The 17,473-nt window shown below is 38.3% G+C and overlaps 1 long non-coding RNA gene across 1 annotated transcript; it reads left to right on the forward strand.

Moving 5' to 3' along the window:
* The first annotated feature begins 913 nt into the window (after nt 1-913).
* Nucleotides 914-10,965, forward strand: LOC129073979 (uncharacterized). The gene is made up of 3 exons (XR_008529482.1): nt 914-1,080; nt 5,581-5,714; nt 10,853-10,965. It is a non-coding gene; the product is annotated as an uncharacterized LOC129073979 (long non-coding RNA).
* The last annotated feature ends 6,508 nt before the right edge of the window (nt 10,966-17,473 follow it).

The raw sequence follows: 17,473 nt of genomic DNA on the forward strand, positions 1-17,473 counted from the left end.
GGAATCTAAGGAACAAAGTAAATAATCAAACAAAACAGAAACAAACTCATATATAGAGAATGGACTGATGGTTGCCAGATTGGTGGGGAGGAGATTGGGGGCTGAGTGAAGGGATTAAGAAGTACAAATTGGTAGTTACAAAATAGTCATGGGGATACAAAGTACAGCATAGGGAGTATAGTCAATAATATTGTAATAACTATGTATGGTGCCAGATAGGTACTAGACTTAACAGGGTGATCATTTTGTGAATTATATCAATATAAATGTCTAACTACTATGTGGTACACCTGACACTAATGTAAAATAACACTGAATGTCAACTGTAAATGAAAAGTTAAAAATTAAAAATAATATGAGACGGCAGTGAAAAAATATTTTAAAGAACTGTAAATAAAACACCTTCATCATAGAATTCTTTAGGAAATAAAAATATCTTTCAAAAATGAAAGACATAGAGACAGAAAGTAGATTAGTGTTTACCAGGGTCTGAGGGGGAGGGGAGAATGGGGAGTGACTACTAATGGGAATGGATATTTGGGAGGTGATAAAATGGTCTAGAATTAGATAGTGACAATAATTGCACAACTTTGTGAATATAGTAAAAACCAATGAATCATATACTTTTTAAAAAGTCCTCACCTAAGTATATGTTTTTATTGATTTAAGAGAGAGAGAGAAACATCAATGTGATATGTTGCCTTCTGTATGCATGCTGAACAGGGGTTGAACCTGCAACCTAGGTATGTGCCCAGACCAGGAATTGAACCCACTACCTTTTGGTGTATAGGATGATGGTTTAATCAACTGAGCCACACTGCCAGCCCCTGATTTATATACTTTTAAACAGTGAATATTATGGTTTGTGAAATATATTTCAATTTTTTAGAAAAAAAAAAAAGGAAAAGGAAAAAACACAAAGACTTTTTCAGACATATAAGAGATGAAAGAATCACCTTGAGCCAACCTGCATTCTAAGATATGTTGAAAAAAATCCTACAAACAGAAGGAAAATGATGCCATATGGAAATATATTATAGGTCTACACAAAGGAATAAAGAGCATTGGAAATGATAACTGGTAAATATATGATATTTTTCTTATTATTTAAATCTCTTTTAAAGATAATTTAATTATATGTTTTTATATTAAATTAAAGATAATTTAATTTAATGTTTTAAATGAAAATAATGCCCTAACTGAGTACCTCAGCTGGTTAGAGCATCATCCCAAAAGGACAAGGTTATAGGTTTGATCCCGGTCAGAGCACATACAAGAATCAACCAATGAACGCATAAATAAGTGGAATGACAAATCGTTTCTTTTTCTCTCTTGCTCTCCCTTTCTTTTTCCCTTCCTGTCTCTCTCTAAAAAAAAATCAATTAAAAATAAAAGTAATGAAAATAATTATGAAATAATAAAAAATGCATTATGGAGTTTATGCCACATGTATAGTTAATATATATGACAACATAAAGAGTAAAACGTGACATCACTACATCTTCTACAGATAACAAAAGCATAATGAAGGAATAATATAAACATCTTTATGCCAGTAATTCAACAACTTAGAAGAGATGGTCACATTCCTTGAATGACCCAAAATACCAAAGTTTATTTGAGAAGTAATAGATGACTTGAGTAGCCCTATAGCTACTAATGAAATTAAATTTGTAGTTAAAAGCCATTCCACAAGGAAAGCTCCAGGCAAAGATTACTTCACTGGTAAATTCTACCAAATATTTAAGAAATAAATATTATACAAACTCTTCTCTGATATCAAAACCAAACAGATTTTACAGAAGAAAATTACAGAGCAATATCCCTTATAACATAGATTCAAAAATTCTAAAAATATTAGCAGGTTAAACCAGCAATGAACAAAAAGATAATACATCATGAGCAAGTGGGTTTTATCCCAAGAATGCACAATTGGTTTAAAATCAGTTATGTAATTTGCCATGTTAATAAACTCAGAAACAAAAGACATATGCTTATCTCAACAGATTCAGAAATAGCATTTGGCAAAAATCTAATATTCATTCCTGACAAAAACTCTCAGCAAATGAGATTAGAAGGGAACTTCCTCAACCTGATAAAGGGCAGCTACAAAAAGTCTACAAATACCATCACACTTAATGGTGAAAAAAATGAATGCTTTTCTTCTCTACTTAGCATTATGCTTGAGGTTTTAGCCAGTGCAGTAAGGCAAGATAAAGAAATAAAGGGCATCCATATTGGAAAGGAAGAAGTAAAGCTTTATTTATTTGAAATGACATGATAATCTCTGTAGGAAATCCAATGGAATCTCTTAATTCTTTTGTGGGTTTAGAGTAAGTGAGTTTAGCTAAGTTCTGAAATACAAGATCAAGTGACAAAAATCAATTGTTTTTCTATATACTAGCAACAAACAATTGGAAGTTGAATTAAAAATTAGCATTTACAATGCTAACACTAAACATATTGAATAGTTAGTGATAAACCTGACAAAAGACCTATGCAGTGAAAACTACAAAACATGTCTAAGAGAAATTGAAGAAATTAATAAAATAGAGAGCTATACTGTGTTCATGGGTCAGATGACTTAATATTGATCCAAAGGTTTAATGCAATTTAATCAAAATTGCATCAGCCTTTTATGGTAGAAATTGACAAGCTGTTTCTAAACTTCACAGAAATGCAAAGAACCTGAAAAAGCAAAAAGATACTGAAAAGGCAGAACAAAGATGGAGAACTAACACTATCCAATTCTAAACTTATTATAAAACTTCAGTAATCAAGACAATGTAGTACTGGAACAATATTAGAAAAATGTATCAGTGAAACAAAATAGATAATCCAGCAATACATCTATACATATATGGACAACTGATTTTTTTCAAAGATGCAAGGCAATTTAGTGGAAAAATAATAGTCTTGTCATTGCATGGTGCTGAGACAACTGGATATCCATATGCAAAAAGCCCCCACAAAACTTTACTTCAATTCATACTTGTGCCATATACAAAATTTACTCAAAATAGATCTTCGATATAAAACTACAAACTTTTTAGAGGAAAAGATAGGCATTAACCTTGGTGAATTGAGTAAAGATTTCTTAGATATGTACCAAAAGTACTATACATAAAAAACAAATGAATAAATTAGATTTAATAAAAATTCAGAACTTTTTGTTTTTCCAATGACACTGTAAAGAGAATGAAAGGCATAGCAAAGACTGAGAGAAAATATTTTCATGTCATATATCTGATAGACGTCTTGAATCAGAATATATAAAAACTCTCAAAACTCAATTATAAGCAAACCAACAAACCATGCGAAAGTTGGCAAAAGATTTCAATAGACAATTAATTAAAGAAGATATATGTTTGACAAATAAACATATGAAAAGGTGCTCAACATAATTAGCCATTAGTAAAAGATAAACTAAAATCACAGTGAGTAGCCAGTACAAACTCACTAGAATGGCTAAAATTTAAAACTTACCCAGCCATTCCACTCTTAGCTATTTTCCCAAGAGAAAGAAAAGCATATATCTATACAAAGACTTGTACATGAATGTGTATAGCAGCTTTATTTGTGATAGTCATGTATTCACTTAGCTAAAACTCACAGACATCCTATGAGTTCTATATTCCCATTATCCCCATTTTCCAGTGTATTGTTAGAAAATGGGGAAGTGAAGTGCTAAGTTGGTCACTTACACTTATCTACCACAGAGGCTAATAATAAAATCTGACTTAAAATATATACATATTTGAGCTGCCTCAAAGCTCAAAATGGGCTGGGAATTTCAAATTGAGTAATACACAAAATGTACATAATATAATGTTTAGCATATTGTATGTACTCAATAATGTGATTGCTGATGATAATGATTTTTTTAGAATCCTTACCCAAGGATATGTTTATTGATTTTAGAGAGATCAGAAAGGTGAGAGAGAAAGAGAAACATTGACGTGAGAGAGAAACATCAATCGGCAGCCTCCCGTTAGCATCCAACTGGGGACAAAACCCGCAAACCAGGCATAAGCCCTGACCACGGATTGAACCCTCAACATTCTTTGGTGTACAGGAATATGCTTCAATTAACTGAGCCAACTGGCTAGGGCAACGATAATGATTTTATTGTAGGTCAATGATATTTCAAAAACCATGAAGACAGAGGCTATAATTGAGAAAATCTAGGATGTACAGAACATTTTGCCATATTTTGCCATCTATCTTAAAGAAGTAAATGTAGAGAGCTCTTTTTTTTAAAGGAAATAATGTCAAATTTTAATAAAATACTACTGAATTCTGCAGACAATGAGGTTTGCAGTCTTCATTCCTTTAGCAAATAGGTAAATCTGTTGAAATTAGGGCAAATTGTCTGCATCAGAGCATCAAGCTGTGAAACCTGAAATTCTTGATAGTTCTGCAGTTATTTGAGTAGAGATGGTCAGGGTGTAACATGAGAACTTTTTCCAAAACAGAGTGTAACTGTTTTTCCATACTTGGTGATCTTGAGAGAAAAATAGAAAAACATGAGCAAGCAAGAAGAGACTATAATAATCATAGCCTTGTAATCTCACTTATCTATAAAAACCTTAGTGAAAACCTTTCCAGAATCCTTCTATGCATTTTTAAAAGAAACAAAAATAAAATAATAGCACAATATGCACTTTTTAAAATAAATTACTTTCTTGGCTATACTGAAAATTTTTTCATTTTAGTTGATGCATTTCTGCAACATCAGTAATTTTTACGTAGACATATAATCATCAATTTAATCAATCAATAATTTTGAGATTCCAAAGAAGGCTTTGTTGGTCATCTTTGATTCTATCACATGATTGCATGGATTATTATCACTGATAGTTTCCTTAGGAGAAATTCTCTAAAAGAGGAATTGCTTTGTCAGAGGATGTGAACATTTAAAAGATATTTTGATATATTTTTCTAATTGTCCTTCAAAGAAGTTATACTGATTTATCACTCCCACTGTCAGTGTACATACTGTTACTTTAAGACAAACTCCATAAAAAAAGATTGTTATAAGCTCACGTGTATCCCTTTTCATCTGTGAGTCAAACACAGTGCAAATGGAATTGCTTTCTACATCTAAAGTGGGATTAGGGTAGGTAGCTCAAGGTAATCAGGGCTAGGCAGATGGATTTCTCCCAGGGTTGGGAGCTTGAAACACAGAACAATGGATAAAAATAGAAGAAAGGAAAAACCTACTAAAGGAAAGGTGAAGCAATCATTGTGTATTTTTGCTTATGTTGTAAAATTGCTTCTATCAGTATATGTTTTATAAAAGAACAAAGGGGCTTCAGGGACATCATTCCAAGGCTGGAGGGCAAAAGAGCCAGAAAGGGGCTTACAGGCTCAGAAGCCAGCAGAAGAGAGAATCTCAGAAAGTCCAGATAGAAAAATCTAAGGATTAATTGTTAGCAATTCATGCTTACACAGCGCTTTATGGTTTACAAAATATGGTGGTACCTCGGTACTTGTTGATTCATTCCGGAACTTACGACGAAATGCTGAAACTGATGAGCACCAAGCAAATGATAAGTGATGAAGCACTTTCCCTTGCAGGTGGCATCGTGACTCATAGAGTTCTAACAAGTGCGACGAGTCCTGAGCAAGCGCCGAATGCTGAAACATTTTTTTTCTCGTCAAAATGAGACAAGCACAGAGTTTGATGAGCTCTAAAGCCAACAGTCACTGAGGTATGACAGTACTTTTAATGAAGTGCAGGGAAATAGTAGGAGATCTGTTGTAGTAGGACCATGGTCATGGATGGAGCTGGGGAGCGTCTACACTAGCACTGCACTGAGCACCTCCTAACTTCTTGTGACTTCAGGCATAGAAACCACTTACTTTTTCAGTCACAGCAGTCTGCTGCTAGAGAGTGAATGTTTGTGTTCCCCCAAAGTTCATATGTTGAACCTAACCCCCAGTGTGATGGTATTTGGAGGCTGGGCCTTTGGGGGGTGACTAGGTCATGGGGATAGAGCTCTCATGAATGAGATTAGTGCCCTTTCTGCTGTGACTGCCATTTATGAACCAGGAGTCTCCCCAGACGCCAAATGTGTCTGCCCCTTAATCTTGGACTTCTCAGTCTCCACAACTGTGAGATACAAATGTTTGTTGTTTAAACCACCCAGTCAATGGTATTTTTGTTTATAGCAGCCTGAACAGACTAAGACACCATCTATCTTTTATGTGATAAATGCAATCCTAGCTTTTACAAGTGATTAAATAATTTATAAAATTTTTAAGGGGCAGGGGTGTTGCAAGATTTTATGTAACTGTGACACGTAAACTCTGTCACAGAAAAAGCAGGAGGCGACTCCCTCTCTCTCTAGAGCTACCCACACCTTTTTCCTTTAGGTGTGTCTCTTTGCTTCCTTTTTTCTGAGCTCCAAAGGCCCTTCTTTTGTCTCTGTAACTTCCTTTCTGAGCCCATGCAGCCCAGGTGACTCTTCTTCCATGGCTCATTTCTTCTACCTTTGTGATTTTCTAAATAAACTTTTGCTTGTATTTAAAAAACAAACAAACAAACAAACAAACATGGAGTACTGAAGAGTCCAAAGTGCTGGGGTGGCGTGCTAGTGGTAATGTCTAATTTACCCAGAGAGAAATGTGTCGTGAAAGAAGAGAAGGGCTAAGGAAAAATCCAGAGAAGGCCAACATCTTGGGGTGGGGTAAGGGCCAAGGAAGAAGGACCAGAGAAGGAGAAAAAGAAGGAATGGCCAGACACCCAGGGGGAAACCAGCAGTGAGGTCGCTGGCTAGAGAAGGGAAGAAACAGGGAGGAAACATGCGCTGTTAACATAGTTGAAGGTTTTCTTGTGGGAAAGAGATTAAACTTGATTTATATAACAAGTATGTGACAAGTATTCGTAACACAAGAGGTAAAACAAAACCTAGTAGTGAAGGTGCAGGTAGGAGAATCTGTTTCAATTCAACATGGAGCAGTGATTGATATGGTTGTCTACTCAGGATGCCTCCTCCTCCCCAGCTTCTTCTGTTAGTAACCTGGTCCTTGGTTATAGCAGTTGGCAATAATACTATTATATCCCTCTGGCCACAGTGACTGTTTCAGGGATGGGCATATAATGCCAGGCAGGACAATCTGAATTCTTGTCCAAACATTTTCTAACTGGACTGATATTCTTTTCTTCCCTTTTGGTCACTGAATTTTTTCTCTGTAAGCCCAAAACTGTTGGAGGGCATGCTTCCTGCTAGGCATTAAGAGTCCATCTTCAAGAGGAGGATTTTAGCACAAATTTTCTTAACATGAATAAGTTATGAGGTGATTAATGGAGAGCATGACCTGCTTGATGCATCAACTGCTATTGCTATATCCTCATCTAGAACTTGCAAGCAGAGCAAGAGAAACATAGGTGAAAGCAATACCAATGGCAATGTCTGAGTGACTTCATGCCTTAGAAAATCAGTGGGTTGTAAGGGTGATAAGAATGTGAACAGGTCATACTAGTGAAAAGGATGGTAGAGATAGTAAAAGAGGGGTCGTTACTCTTGAGTAAGAACCATATGTAATATGGAAATAAAAGGCAGTTATAATCCTAGAAAGCCTTAGATTCATACAAAGTTAATATTATTAATGGGAAGTATTGGAATAAAAGAATATAGGTCACTAGATGCTATGCTTCTTGGTAGGAAAAAAGAGAATCCTGTAGGAAACTAAAGAGGTGAGGGGAAAATCCTACTTAAATTTCAATCTATTATGAAATGTCAGTTTTCAGTTAAAACAGTGAAATAACAACAATTTTATATGGTTTTCCCTAATATATAGATTCTGGTATTTGTTATGCTGAATAAGAACCAAGATACTTTGAGATATTAAACAGCTAAATGCAGTTTAATTACAAAGTTCCTGTTTAATTTTCCAGGAACTTAATCTTTAATTGCAACTAGAGGGATTTGAGAATGCTTCAAGAAGAGGTGTTTGCAATGGGTGTTGAAGACTGCTTGACTTAGTGATGAAGATACTATAGAAAAATATCCCAGGCCAAGGGCAGTAGCATAAATAAAAGAATGGATATAATAGTGAACATGGTATGCTACCTTTTGTGTAAGACAGGAAAATAAAGTATGTATTATTTGCTTGTATAAATATTTAAATTTTCTGTATTCTTACAAGAAACTAATCTCAGGGGTTGACTATTTGGAGGTGGGTAGGGAATCTGGGTGGATGGGGGAGGGGGACAAGGGTGTAGGGAAAACTTGCTACTGGGACTAGAATTTAATATCCAAGAGAGAATTGGACAGCAGTGCTAGGGTGGTGTTAGATCATGCAAAGCCTTGAATGCTTTACCACAGGGTTTGTACTTTGGTTTCTAGGAAATCGAGAACCACTACAGAATTTAATTTAATTTAATTTTAAATCCTCATCCAAGGATATATTTATTGATTTTTAGAGACAGAAGAAGGGGAAGAGGGAAAGGGGAAAAGGAAAGAGAGAGAGAACATCAATCAGTTGCCTCCCATATGTGCCCCAAGCAGGGATCAAACCTGCAACCTATGTATGTGCCCTGACTGGGGATGGAATCCACAGCCCCCTGGTGCATGGGACAATGCTTCAACCAAATGAACCACCTGGCCAGGGCAAGAAACACTATAGAGTTTTAAACAGAAGATTGAAATAAAATTTTTATGGAGGGGGTAAGCATTTTCTCTGTAACACCTGAAGTACAAGAAATGTTACATCCTTTTGTTTTTCAAAAGGGTATCACATTTGCTTCATTCCCCATTTACCACAATTGGCAAATCCCCAGTTTTGTGGGAAATGGTGGTATTGGGGAGGAATTCTCCTCACCCTCCCAACTCTGTTAGGATCATATGAGAGAGTTCTGGAAATTTATTGGTGTCCTAAAGACAAGGTCAATCAGCCTATGGCCTCAGCTTTGCTTTTTCTTTTTACCCTGAGCAGAACCAGCTACATATTGCAGGGCTCGTGGCAGAATGAAACTTCAGAGCCGTTGTTCAAAAATTAAGAAATTCAAGATAGTGACAGCAGAGCATTAAACCTAGTGTGGGGTCCTTCTGCATGTGGGGCTCTGTGTTACTGCACAGATCTCAGACCCATAAAGCTGGCCCTGCCTTGAGGGCTGGCAACCTCCAGTGAGATACACTTCTTTGACAAACCAAGCCCCAATATTCTCCCCTGTGTTTCCCCCAAAGTTCGGTGATTGTTGCCAAGGCCCTGGGCTTTCCCCTCATCACCAGCGGCTGTGATTCTGCATCTCTAGAGCACTGCTGCCCTGCTGGCTGAGGCCCCCCTTAACTTTCTTATTATCTGAGCCTGGGTTTTCCTGAAAGTAGAACCTGAAATAAGGACTTGAGTGCAGTAGTTATTTAGGAAGTTGACCTAGAAGCAGGAATGAAAGATACAGGGAGCGAAAGAGGCCAAGGCAATGTATAGATATATAGGTGAGCTGGCCACTCTTGACCACTCCTACCTACTGCTGGAGTAAGAAGTGAGGCCAACAGGATTAAAGTGTTGCACAAGAGGTGCCCCCCAGAATTCTTCCCAAACTTTACTGTGTGCACAAATCATTTAGGGATTTTGCTAAAATGCATATTGTGACTCAATATATCTGGGGTAGCACTTGAGACTCTACATTTTTCTGGATACTCTCTGGTACTGCTGTTGCTGGTGGTCCGCAGATCACATTTTGATCCATAAAGTATTACATCGTAACAGACATGCATCTCAGCCTCAACTCTCTACCTCTCCTTCTATTTCTCCAAGAGCTCAGACTCGGTGTCCGAGCTTTAAGCACACAAAGCACATGGGCGTGACGACCTAGAAGACTAATGGTGCTTATTTCCTCATCAGGTTATCTCGATGGATCTATTTTAAAAAGATAATACAGATGTCAGTATGAGGCATAGAAAAGAATCATGAAGAGATGAGAAGCAGCTATATCAAGCAAGAATTGACAAGGGTTCTTGAAAATTAGAATGGAAGCAGCCAGAAGAGAATTTTCAGTGGTCAACTCAGCTGGCTGAGGAAGCCAACTTGATGTCAAGAGGAGATTGCGAGGGAAGAAATAAAGGTGACTCCAGAGTTACGAGCCTGGATGTGCGTAGAATGATAAGGGTGCCATTAAAGGAGGGAGGCAAGAAGTGCAGTAGCTTGTGGGGCAATATGAACTCAGTTGTAGTCACCCTAAGTTTTAGGAGCTGTATATCCATATATCTAGGAGAAATCCTAGATCAGAACAAAATGGTAAAATAAATACAGTAATGGGTATCAAATAAACATGAATGTGAAGTAAAAAATATTTAGAAATGAGAATGTTAGGACATGTTCATTGAGTGGAATTCTAAAATAATGGTGGGAGCTGTTTTTAGTTGTGTAGGGCAATGCTACTAAGAAGTTATAGATTAAATAAAAACCTTTGCTCATAAGCAAAAGTATGTAGCATTTTCTTCTATAACAAACTATAGGAAATCTTTCAGAAAAACTTTGAAGCTACCAGGAAAGTCAATCCAGTCCTTGCCCTATCTGCTCTGATATTAGAGTCTAAGATCCTGGAGTTACTTGTCTGATACCTTTTATGAGCACTCGTTGTACACAAAATAGTCTTCTGTGTTCCCTTTTAATGTGGTCAAGTGAATGCATTTTGGAACATAAATTTCTTTTCTATTTTTTAAAATTTTACTAACAATTTTACAGAAAAAAATATGTAGAAAACAACTTGGTAGAGCTTTTGGATCTTTGTTCAATTTTCATTAGCATACATACATATGATTTAATGCTCCTGTGGGACTGGCTGTGAATCATCAGTGTGTAATTCACTAATGACCACTCATCTTTTTGCAATGTGACCTAGGTATTCTCTTCATCAAAATATGGAACCTATTGCCTGTCCTCTTGAATCTCAGCTGGCCTTAGGAGGGACTTTGGCCAAACGATTGTAGTCTCTTCTGTTGTCCTCTCATAATGCTGCCACCAAAATGTAAAGAAGTTTGACCTAACCTCCCTCCAATGAGAGATCATGTACAGAGATGAAGGACCACCCTTCAGCCAGTAACAAAATCCAGACATGTGAACAAAGGCATCTGAGACCGTCCACCCTAGTCAGGCTGCCAGAAGATTATAGTCACTTGTGTAACCCCAGGCCAGGCCAGCTAACACACCATGCATCACATGAGTAAACCCAGCCCAAACTGTCAACCCACAGAATTGTAAGCAAATAAAAGCTTGGTTGTTTTGAGCCACTTATAACTTTTAAGTAGTTTATATGCAATAATAGTTAACTGATGTAATTGGGCACGTGATATTTCAATTTGGAATTGTCATTATTTTGAATATAATTTTTATGTATTTTGACAAGTAGCAAGATAACCATTTAAAATGACTATATGCAGTTATGTTTTATTACTTTACCATAGTTTAGTTAAACTTTTCTTGATAATTAAACATTTGGTTTGTATACAGTTTTCCATCTTATGGATAATATTATTCCTTTAAAAGATTTTTTAAGTTTATTAATGGGCAAAGGACATGAACAGACACTTCTCCAAGGAGGACATACACAGGCCCAGAGATATATGAAAGGATGCTCAGTATCACTAGCCATCAGAGAAATGCAAAGTAGAACCACAATGAGATACCACTTCACACCAGTCAGAATGGCCATCATAAACAGATCAACAAACAACAAGTGCTGGCAAGGTTGTAGAGAAAAGGGAACCCTAGGACACTGTTGGTGGGAATGCAGACTGGTGCAGCCACTGCGGAAAACAGTATGGAATTTCCTCAAAAAGCTAAATATGGAACTGCCTTTTGACCCAGCAATTCCACTTTTGGGATTATACCCTAAGAATCTCAAAACACCAATTCAAAAGAACCTATGCAGCCCCATGTTGACAGCAGCACAATTTATAATAGCCAAGTGCTAGAAGCAACCTAAGTGCCCATCAGTAAATGAGTGGATTGAAAAACTATGGTACATTTGCACAATGGAATACTATGCAGCAGAAACAAAGAGCTACTATCCTTTCTGACAGCATGGATGGAACGGGAAAGCATTATGTTAAGTGAAATAAGCCAAGAGGTGAAAGACAAATACCCTATGATCTCACCTGTAAGTGGAACATAATCAACAAAACAATCAAGCAGGAAATATATAACAAGCAACATTGAAAGAAAAAACAGACAGTAACGAGAGGGAAGGAGGGAGTCAGGTAATGGGGAAAAGAAGGGGAAGGGTCAAGTCAAGGAACATGCATAAAGGACCCATGGACGAAGCCAAAGTGGGGAAGGATTGAGGGTGGGAGCAGGGGTGAGTGGGGCAGGGGAAAGTAGTGGTGGGAAAATGGAGACAAATGTATTTGAACAATAACGAAAAAATTTTAAAAATAAATACAATATTGGAAAAGAAAAAAGATATTTTTATTTATTGATGTAAGAAAGAGAGAGAGAGAAACATCAGTTTGTTGTTTTATTAATACTTACATATGCATTCATTGGTTGATTTTTGTACATGCTCTGACTGGGGATCAAACCTGCAACCTTGGCATATTGGAATGATGCTTTAACCAACCGAGATACCAAGCTAGGGTCATAATTTTGCTTTTTTAAATAAGTCCTTTTATTTATTATTATTTTTATTTTTTAATTATATTTTCTTGAAAATGCTACAATGGTTGTCCCATTTTCCCCCGTTTGTCCCCCCTACAGAGAGCACCCTCCACTCCCTCGGGCAATCCCTGCATCACTGTTCATGTCCAGAAGTCATGCATATAAGTCCTTTGACTAGTCCATTTCCTGTACTCTACTTTACATCCCCATGGCTATTCTGTAACTATCAACTTGTACTTCTTAATCCCCTCACTTCTCCACCCATTCTCCCACACCCCCCTGCCATCTGGCAATCATCAAAGCTCTCTCCATATCCATGACTCTGTCTCTGTTCTTCTTGTTTGCTTAGCTTGTTTTTTAGATTCATTTGTTGATAGATATATGTTTTTATTGTCATTTTATTGTTCATAGTATTGGTAATCTATTTCTTAAATAAGTTCCTTTAACATATCACATAATAATGATTTGGTGATGATGAGTTCCTTTAGTTTTACTTTGTTTGGGAAGCTCTTTATCTGCCCTTCGATTCTAAATGATGTCTTTGCTGGGTAGAGCGATCTTAGCAGTAGGTCCCTGATTTTTATGGCTTTGAATATTTCTTGCCAATCCCTTCTAGCCTACAAAGTTTCTTTTGAGAAATCAGCTGACAGTCTTATGGGAACTCCCCTGTAAGTACTAACTTCTTTTCTCTTGCTGCTTTTAAGATTTTCTCTTTATCTTTAACCTTTGGCATTTTAATTATGATGTGTCTTGGAGTGGGCCTCTTTGCATCCATCTGGCTTGGTACTGGACTTGCATGTCTATTTCCCTCACAAAATTAGGGAAGTATTCTTTCATTATTTTTTCAAATAGATTTCCAATTTCTTGCCCTTTCTGTTCTCCTTCTGGTACCCCTATGATGCTAATGTTGGAATGCTTGAAGTTGTCCCAGATGCTGCTTACACTATCCTTGTTTTTTTGGATTCTTTTTTCTTCTTGTTCTAATTGGTTGTTTTTTCATTCCTTATGTTCCAAATCACCAATTTGATTCTGGGCTGCATCCACTGTACTGTCATTTCCCTATAAATTGTTCTTTATTTCAATCAATATACTCTTTATTTCTTTTTCTTTAAAAGATTTTATTCATTTATTTTTAGAGAGAGGGGAATGGAGGGAGAAAGAGAAGAAAAGAAACATCAATCTGTGGTTGCCTTTCACACGCCCCCAACTGTGGACCTGGTCTGCAACCCACGCATGTGCCCTGACTGGGAATCAAACCAGCAACCCTTTGGTTTAGCAGTCTGTTGCTCAATCCACTGAGCCACACCAGCGAGGGCTGTACTTTTTATTTCTGACTGGATCTTGTTTATGCAGTTGAGATCCTCACTTAAGTTCCTTGAGCATCCCTATAACCAGTGTTTTGAACTCTGCATCTGATAGATTGCTTATCTCCATTTTGTTTAGTTCTTTTTCTGGAGTTTCGATCGCTTCTTTCACTTGGGCCATGTTTATCTCCTTGTTCTGGCAGCCTCCCTTTGTTTGTTTCTATGTATTAGGTAGAGCTGCTATGACTCCCTATCTTTGTAAGGTAGCCTAATGTAGTGGGTGTCCTGTATGGTCCAGTGGCATAGCCTCCCCTATGACCCAAGTTTGGTACTTGGGGTAGGCTGAGTACACCCTTCTCTTGTAGCTGATCCTTGATTGCAGTTGGCAGGTCAATGGGAGGGATTTAGCCAGGCCAGCCAGCTTTAAGGACTGGCTGTGACCACTGACCACAAAACTCCACCCGTGTGGAAGATCAGTTGTGTAGGGACAGCGTGGTGGTGCTCCAACGTGGCCTGCAGCTGCCCACTAGGTGCACAGGTGTTGCGTTGCAAATCCCTTTGTTCAAAGGCTTTTATTGAAAAGCTTATCTCTCAGTGGGGCCAGGTTAACAGAAATGCACAGGTTATCTCATTACATCCGTATGTTAATGTTCACAGAGAATGGGTGATGTTTTGAAGAAAACAAATGGCAGGAACACACTGATTTACATGGGTCTGAGAGGAGAGTAGTAAACAAGAGAGAGACTAAACATGAGAGCATAGTACACATAACAGTGCCTAAGGGTGTAGGGTTAGGGTCTGTGAATAATGTAAATTTCCTTCCCAGCATGAGCTGGTTAGGGCTTCTGAAGGAAGAACAAAGCACACTTTAAAGAATTTTCTTTTAGGCCTGATTTCCCTGGGAACCGCCAGATCTGGTTTAGGACTGATTCTGCGGTATTGTTTTGAGCCTAAGTCGGGAAGGGGGAGGGAGCTGCCAAGAGACAAGGAGACTTCTTTCGGATAGAATGAGGACTCCAGCCATGTCCAAGCCTAGCCAAGGGGTTCGGGTCTTTTTGCCCTTTCTCCGTGTCCCCCAATTTCTTGTATGCTGCCAATATTCGATTGGCAGCTGTCTTAAGTTGTATACCTCAGCTCAAGATAACTTACCTGTCTTTGATCACTGATCATCCATGGCAAAGCAGAGAGGCAGGAGCTACAACCCTGCCGGGGGGACAGGTTATGTCTCCTCAGGAGCCTGTTTCTCCAAGGCCTCCTAATTATTTCCAGCCTTGGGGCCCTCCAGTCTGTTGGCTGGGTTACAGTTCCTGAAACCAGACAGGGCGTTTCCCAACATGCAGGCTCTGAGGTTTCCCAGGTGGTACAGGCTGAGGTCAGCCCTGACCTGTGTCCTGTCCAGAGCCACCCTTCCTGAGCTATAAAGCAATCTGAGATGGCTGCTACTTGTGCTGGGCTTGTAGATTCCCTGGTGAAGCCAAGCTGTGAATGTAGGCTGGCTGTGGCTAGTGCTGGGCCACTTAGCAAGAGATATGGGGGCTGGAGGTTGAATGAGGCCAACTGTAGCTTATTTGAGAGGATTTAGGAAGTTGTGAAGTATAAGCCAAGACCAGCCATTCATATGGAAAAGTCATTGTTAACAGCTTGGGTGGGCCCCTAAGTTGGGTGGGAAGGAGTCTCAGGAAATCTCCAGGGCAGGCTAAATGGTGTTAGCCAGGTTGATGGAATCTCAGATATGGCACCCCCCTGCCTGCTCTATGGCTCTGTGGGGGTGGGTTCAGAAAAGGGACAATGACCTCTGCATGCATTCTGTTTGGGAGAAAGCTGTCCCCCAGCTTTCGCCTTGATGCCAGACACTTCAATTCCTCCCTCTATACCACTGATGCCTTTCAAGCCGCCACCCTGGTGCTGGAGCTCAGAGGCAGTAAGTCTGAGTAAGTCTGTGTGTGGGTTCTTTAAGAGGAATTACTTGGGATTCCAGAAGTTTCTTCCACCGACTCAATTCCTGCTCATTTTTGCAGCCAGAACTTATGGGGACTTATCTTCCTGGCACTGGAGCCCTGAGCTAAGGAGCCTGTTGTGGGGCTGGGACTCCTCTCTCTCAAGATATTCCTCCCGAATTTTTATTCACCACACGTGGGTATGGAACCAGCTTGTTTTGCATTTCCACCCCTCCTACCAGTCTGGATGGACATGGTTTCTTTAATTCTGTAGCTGTCAGACTTCCATTCAACTCGATTTCTGACAGTTCTGCATGATGGTTGTTCTATAATTTAGTTGTAATTTTGATGTGGTTGTGTAAGGAGATGAGCTATGTTTACCTATGCCACCATATTGACTGGAAGTTATTTATAATATTATTCTAAACATCTTTGTACAAGTGGTTTCTAATTTTTTTTCCCTGTTATTCTTTTAGGAAATTTTCTTATCAAAAGAAATCAGCAGTGGTTGGTGTGGCTCAGTGGATTGGTTACTGGCCTGAGAACAAAAGTGTGACCAGTTTGATTCCCGGTCAGGTCACATGCCTGGGTTGTGGGCCAGGCCCCTACCTGGGAGATGCGTGAGAGGCAACCACACATTGATGTTTCTCTCCCTCTCTTTCTTCCTCCCTTCCCCCCACTCTAAAAATAAATAAATAAAATCTTTTAAAAAAAGTGAAATCGGTGGGTGAAAGGATGCCACATGTTAATTCTAATTACATATTGCCTGACTGCTTTCCAAAAGATTATCATCGATTTAGTGTGCAGCCAGCAGCATACCTATCTTCCCATACCCATTTAGCAAACTTTTTATAAATATAACAATTTTTAAATTGAGGTGTACCATATGAAGAGCTGAGTATGCAAATATTAACTGTGCATCTTGATTAATATTTACAGGTAGATATAAAGAGCTATATAGATATACTCCTTGTAATCACCCCCCCACGGAGATTCAGAATATTTTTAGCCCCCAAGAAGCTTCTCTGTGCCCCTCTTAGTCATCACTACCCCCAGAAGTAACCAGTATGCTGTTCCTATCACTGTAGATTGGTTTTGCCTGATCTTGAACTCTATATAAATAGAATCTTACAGATTGCACTCTTGTGTACCTGCCTTCTTTTCCTCATCATTATATCTATGAAATTTATCCATATTCTTGTTGTGTATGGCAGTGGCTCATTCTCTTTATTGATGAATATTATTTCATTAAATGAGTATTACCATAATTTCTTTATCCATTTTTCATTTAATGAACATTTGGGTAATTTTCAGGTTGGTACTATTCACCTATTGTAATAGTTCAGTAGATGTGAATTGGTACCTTAGAGGTGTTTCAATATTAAATTCTTCAATTACTGTTGGAGCACAGCAGAGGAGGGACTAGAGATGAGCCTGAATGAGTGAGCAGGAACCAGATTATATAGGACTTTGTGAGATATGCTAAGGAGCTTGGACTGTGTGGTATGGACAAAGGGAAGTCACTGTGGGATTTGAAGCAAGGAAGGGAATTTATTAAATTTGCATTTTAGAAAAATAATTATGGCAGGAGGGAGAAGAACAAATGGTTTGAACGAAAACCTGGAG

The sequence above is a fragment of the Pteronotus mesoamericanus genome, unplaced genomic scaffold (genome assembly GCF_021234165.1).
Source record: "Pteronotus mesoamericanus isolate MK-2021 breed Mesoamerican mustached bat unplaced genomic scaffold, CSHL_Meso_final contig_44, whole genome shotgun sequence".
NCBI classification, from domain to species: Eukaryota; Metazoa; Chordata; class Mammalia; order Chiroptera; family Mormoopidae; genus Pteronotus; species Pteronotus mesoamericanus.